Here is a 6,000-nt window from a genome sequence, read left to right as displayed (position 1 = left end):
TTTAGTTTTGGGGCTGCTTGTATGCGAGCTCCTCTAGCCTACATGTATGCACCACCACAGTGCCTTCTATGATAATTGCCGGCCCTTCTACGAGGCGTTACTATATGTACTGTATTGCCTCTTGTTGTGGGGATCTTTTACGCCCACAGGTGCCCTGCCTTCTTACTAAATGCTCCATGACATGGGCCCTGATTTTGGGCTTCTAGGTGCAGTGGAACTCGGCTGGAATCGTTTAGCTCACTAAGGTTTGGAGGGGGCACTTTCTATGTTCAAACGGGTCTGTTACTGTCTTTGTATTGACTACTTGCTAACGCCTGTTTCAGATTGAATTGCACAGCAACAGGTATGGCCCTGTAGCTTTCTAACTTTGGTGCTTATAATAGCTGCGCTCCCAACACATGTACAGCTCTGTGGATATAGTTATAACGCATTACGGCCAATATGTGTTCTGTGACCTTTTCAATTGGCATCACATTTCGGGTGCACAGCGGTCTCTTCCGTGGTGACCATGCGTGCACTTAATTCAAGCAAGATTGTTATGTCACCTGTCTCTTGTACATTGTGCTGGGTTGCTCCTGGTCCCCCGTTGCAGTTCTCGCTTTCTACGTGGACGTACCCTACGGGCCGCTTTATGCTGTTATGTCTATTACACCTCAATGCCTTTTGCTGTCTGGCTCGTTCTACGCGTCTCCGAGCTATTATCTTACATTATGCCTCTCATATATGTTGTAATGTCTCTCTGTGGACCTTTACATGCGATATTCGCTGTTTTACCCCTCGTCCCTTTTTTTCCTTCTGTCTTTTATTGAAAATTTCAAAAATAAAGAAATTTTGATTTACCCTAAACCTTGAACAACGTATGATCCCAAAGAGTCTCTTGATCCTGCAAGAAAAGAAGAAGATGAATCATGAATCTAATACCACTTTAGCGGAAGAACACTGTGACACGCTTGGGAAGTTCGGTAAAGCACCAAGGGGCTAAACTAAGTCAGAAATTATTTAAACTAGACTTGTGCATTCGTCTTTGGGCGAACATGAAAACGAACACGAAGAGTGCGTTTTCGTGTTCGTTCCGAAAACATGAAGAAGAGAAGACAGTGCCGGTAAAACGTAGGCGAAGACGAAGACTCACACACGAAGAATCTTCGCCTTCGTCTACTATTCTCCCCGGTCCCTTCCCCATCTAACTTACCTTATCTTCACAGCATCACGGGAGTTGACTGAAGTGGAAATCCGCAGGTTCGTCGTCAGGGGTTACAGGGCAGTGTTTCTGCTCCAGTTATCCAACGCAGCATCACAGGGGTTAACGGGAGCGGAAATCAGGAGTTAAAAAGGCCGTGCGAGTGAGCCTATTGGTCACCTGCAGGGTCTTCCTCTGGCATCAACCAATTGGTTGATGCCAGAGGAAGACCCTGCAGGTGACCAATAGGGCTCACTCGCACGCCCTTTTTAACTCCTGATTTCCGCTCCCGTTAACCCCTGTGATGCTGCGTTGGATAACTGGAGCAGAAATCCGTAGGGTAAAGGGCTGTGCAAGCGACCAATAGGCTTACTCGCACGGCCCCTTACCACTAGTTGCTAGGCAGAAAAAAAAAAAAAAAAAATCAACCTGGGACCCTCCTGCAACAGTTAAAAGTCCGTGCCAGCGACCAACAAAGTCGCTGGTACGGACATTTTACTGACACAGCAGGGACACCAGTGGTCTCCCCGCTGTGTCAGTTAAACGTCAGTGCCAGCGACCAACAAAGTCGCCGGTACGGACATTTAACTTAGCATAAATAACTTACTATAACTTCGGACACAATGCTGCCCTCTGTTGGTTTTACATTAAGTAGCATATGCTTGAAATCCAAAGTTATTATGCTACTCAGTGTAAAACCAACAGAGGGCAGCATTCTGTCCGAAGATATATTAGCCATATGTGGCAGTGTGTTCATTTTCATTTATTAATTATTTAAATAAATTATATCCCCATGATCCGCTGGTCTCCCCGCTGCAACAGTTAAATGTCCGCACTCGCGGACATTAATTCTGTCGAACTTGCAAACTCTTTTTTTCTATTTATTGTGGGGTTTTTTTGTATTAAACCATTACACGAAAGGATCATGGGAATATATTTTATTTGAATAAATGCAAATGAGCTCACTGCCACAGATGGCTAATATATGTTCGGACAGAATGCTGCACTGTGTTGGTTTTACATTAATTAGCATTGTTCCATATGCTTGAAATCCAGTTATTTATTATGCTACTTAATGTAAAACCAACAGAGGGCAGCATTCTGTCCGAAGACATATGGCTAATATATGTTCGGACAGAATGCTGCCCTCTGTTGGTTTTACATTAAGTAGCATTGTTCCATATGCTTGAAATCCAGTTATTTATTATGCTACTTAATGTAAAACCAACAGAGGGCAGCATTCTGTCCGAAGACATATGGCTAATATATGTTCGGACAGAATGCTGCCCTCTGTTGGTTTTACATTAAGTAGCATTGTTCCATATGCTTGAAAGAAATCCAGTTATTATGCTACTTAATGTAAAACCAACAGAGGGCAGCATTCTGTCCGAACATATATTAGCCATATGTGGCAGTGTGCTCATTTGCATTTATTCAAATAAAATATATTCCCATGATCCTTTCGTGTAATGGTTTAATACAAAAAAAACCCCAAAATAAATAGAAAAAAAGAGTTTGAAAGTTCGACAGAATTAATGTCTGCGAGTGCGGACATTTAACTGTTGCAGCGGGGAGACCAGCGGATCATGGGGATATATTTTATTTAAATAATTAATAAATGAAAATGAACACACTGCCACATATGGCTAATATATCTTCGGACAGAATGCTGCCCGCTGTTGGTTTTACACTGAGTAGCATAATATTCTGCCCGAGAATATATTAGCTATATATATGGTAGTGAGCTCATTGGTCCCCAGCAGGAGGCCTCCTGCTGGCGACCAATAGAGTTGCTGATACGCACATTTAAACTACTGGCGCCAGAGCTGCTGCGGTACACGTTAACCCCGTATTAACCCCTTAACTGGAAAAAACGAAGAAAAAAAACGAATATTCGCCCGAAGACAAGACAGGAACAGGCGAATATATGCGGAATACGAAGATTTTTTTTTTGACGAAGACGAGCACGAAGACGAACACGAAGAGCCCCCTGGTGCCAAAGTCTAATTTAAACTGCCAAGCTGACAACCCCAGTGGAACTGCAGATACTTTTGATGGTCTGAATTAATGGGTACTGCCAGGTAAGCATCCTTTAGCTGGGTAAACCAATTGCCTTGCATCAAAAGATCCCTGGGAAGATGGAAGCCATCCATCTAGAAATGGTAATACGCTACGAAAGCATTGAGGGCTGAGAACTGAGAAAAAAGGCGAACCTTGGGCTCTTTCTCGATGAGCAATGTTAGCTTGGCCTCCAGTTCTTTGTCTATTTGTGATCTCTTGAATGAAACAATTGAAACCTGCGACGAAATCTATTTGATAGCCCCTTAACCCCTTAACATCCATTGCCGGGTCAGGCACGTCATCCAAAACGGTCACTTAACGACCTATGACGTGCCTGACACAACATCAGACTTAAACAAGCTTAGAAAGTGATCAACAATCACTTTCTAAGCTTAAACGGTGTTGCTGTAATGCCTCGATGTCGAGGCATTCAGCAACCCCGAGATCGGCATGAGGGGCCATCTCTGGCCCCTCCCCGGGGCGTCAACATCCGCCATACATTGTATGGCGGCGGACGCCCGTTTTAAAAGCGTTTAGGAGGCGATCAACGATCACCTCCTAAACTTCAATGGTGTCGCTGGAATGCCTCGAGCAGGAGGCATCCAGCGACACCAAATACTTACCCCAGGGCGGGCTGTGACCGCTCCCGAGAGCGGTCACAGCCGCAGCTGCACGCAGTCTTCGCCATCCGCAAGATGGCGGCGGCCCGGGAAAAAAAAAAAAGAATAAAGTTGAAAAAATTCGCTAGACGGAAAAAAAAGGAAAAAAAGAAAAAGCTTAAAAAAACATGGTAACATTTAAAAATTATTATGCTTTAGAGGAACTATCCAGTTCCAGCAAAATGTAAAAAAAAAAAGTCCAAAAAGAGTAAAATAAATAAAATAAAAAAATAAAGTTTATTATTATGAGCAAGTGCTAAAATTAGCGCTGTATCTTCCCAAAGACGTGGAAAAATTTAAATAAAAGCATTTCAAATACCCAAGGGGTGTCTAATTTAAAAAAAATGAATGGTTTGATGGGGTAAATTGGAGTGGCCGGGCTGAAAGATAGGGCATAGGCACAGACTGACCGAAATGGGGGGGGGGGGAGCGCACTTCCAAAATGTGGCATTTTAACCCCAAACACCAGACAAACCCATACATGTGGGGTATGACTGAACTCGGGAGATGTTCCTGAACACATATTAGGGTGTTGTTTGATAGTGATGTATACCTGGAGCTATAAATTTATACCCAAAGTACAATTTGTGTGAAAAAAAAAACAAAAAAAAAATACTACCACAAAGTGTGGCAAAGGCTGGTGGTAGAATCTGATGCATGGAAAGGGTTAAATACTACCATTTTAAGTACCTTGGGGTGTCTAGTTTTCAAAAATATATGGTTTTATGAGGTAAATTCTAGTGGCCAGGCTCAAAGATAGGGCATAGGCACAGACTGACCAAAATAGGGAAAAAAAAGCGCACTTCCCAAATGTGGCCTTTTAACCCCAAACAGCAGTCAAACCCATGCATGGGTGGTATCACTGTACTCAAGAGATGTTGTTGAACACATATTAGGGTGTTGTTTGATAGTGACGTATACCTGGAGCTATAAATGTATACCCAAAGTACAATTTATGTAAAAAAAAATACCAAAAAAATACTAACACAAAGTGTGGCAAAGGCTGGTGGTAGAATCTCATGCATGGAAAGGGTTAAAATACTAGCATTTGAAATACCTTGGGGTGTCTAGTTTTCAAAAATATATGGTTTGATGGGGTAAATTGAATTAGCCGGCTTCAAAGATGGTCCTATTAGGACATGGGGGCAGAATGACCACATGTAAAAGTTCCAAGTTAAAAAATGTGCACTTCCTAAATGTGGCGTTTTACCTCCCAAACAACCCGACAAACCCATGCATGGGGGGTATTACTGTACTCGGGAGATGTTGCTGAACACATCTTGGGGTGTTGTTTGAAAGTGATGTATACCAGGAGGTGTAAATCCATACCTGAAGAGCAATTTTAGCGATAAAAAACACAAAATAAATTACTGCCACAAAGTTTGACAAAGACTGGTGGTAGAATTAGTGCATGGAAAGAGTTAAAATTCTAGCATTTGAAATACCTTGGGGTGTCTAGTTTTCAAAAATATATGATTTGATTGGGTAAATTGCATTGGCCGGCTTCAAAGATACCCGAAATGGCACAAGGGGGGAAGAATTACCAGATTTGGAAAAAATGGTTTTGAAATAGCAAACCGCTACTTGTACTTAATGCTCCATAACGTGCAGAAAAAAAGCAAAAAAACATAAAAACATTGGTTATTTCTAAACTCAGGACAAATAGTAGAATATATTTAGTAGGTTTTTTCATTAGCTTTTTTGGATGAGTAAAAGATTTTTGGGGTAAAAGTCAGAAAATTTGGGTTTTTTTTACATTTTTCATCATATTTTATTATTTTTTTTATGGGAAATTAGACAATATGATTAAAACAATGGTATCTGAAGAAAGCCCTTCTTGTCCTGAAAAAAACAACATATAATTTGTGTGGGTTCACTAAATGAGTAAAGAGAAAATTACATCTAAACACGAACACCGCAAGAGTGTTAAAACAGCCTCGGTCCCAATGGTACAAAAGGTAAAACACAGCCTGGTCCTTAAGGGGTTAAAGGCTGAAGGACTCAAGGGTCGGAGGTAATCCGATCCCAGTTCTGGAAAAAAACAAGATATCCTGCATGGCACCTGAGGAAGAGGGGAATAAAGACAAAATTCTTGTTGAC

Source organism: Sceloporus occidentalis, unplaced genomic scaffold (genome assembly GCF_023333645.1).
Source record: "Sceloporus occidentalis isolate IW3139 unplaced genomic scaffold, rSceOcc1.0.p SCAF_128, whole genome shotgun sequence".
NCBI classification, from domain to species: domain Eukaryota; kingdom Metazoa; phylum Chordata; class Lepidosauria; order Squamata; family Phrynosomatidae; genus Sceloporus; species Sceloporus occidentalis.
This window is presented reverse-complemented; position numbering follows the sequence as displayed.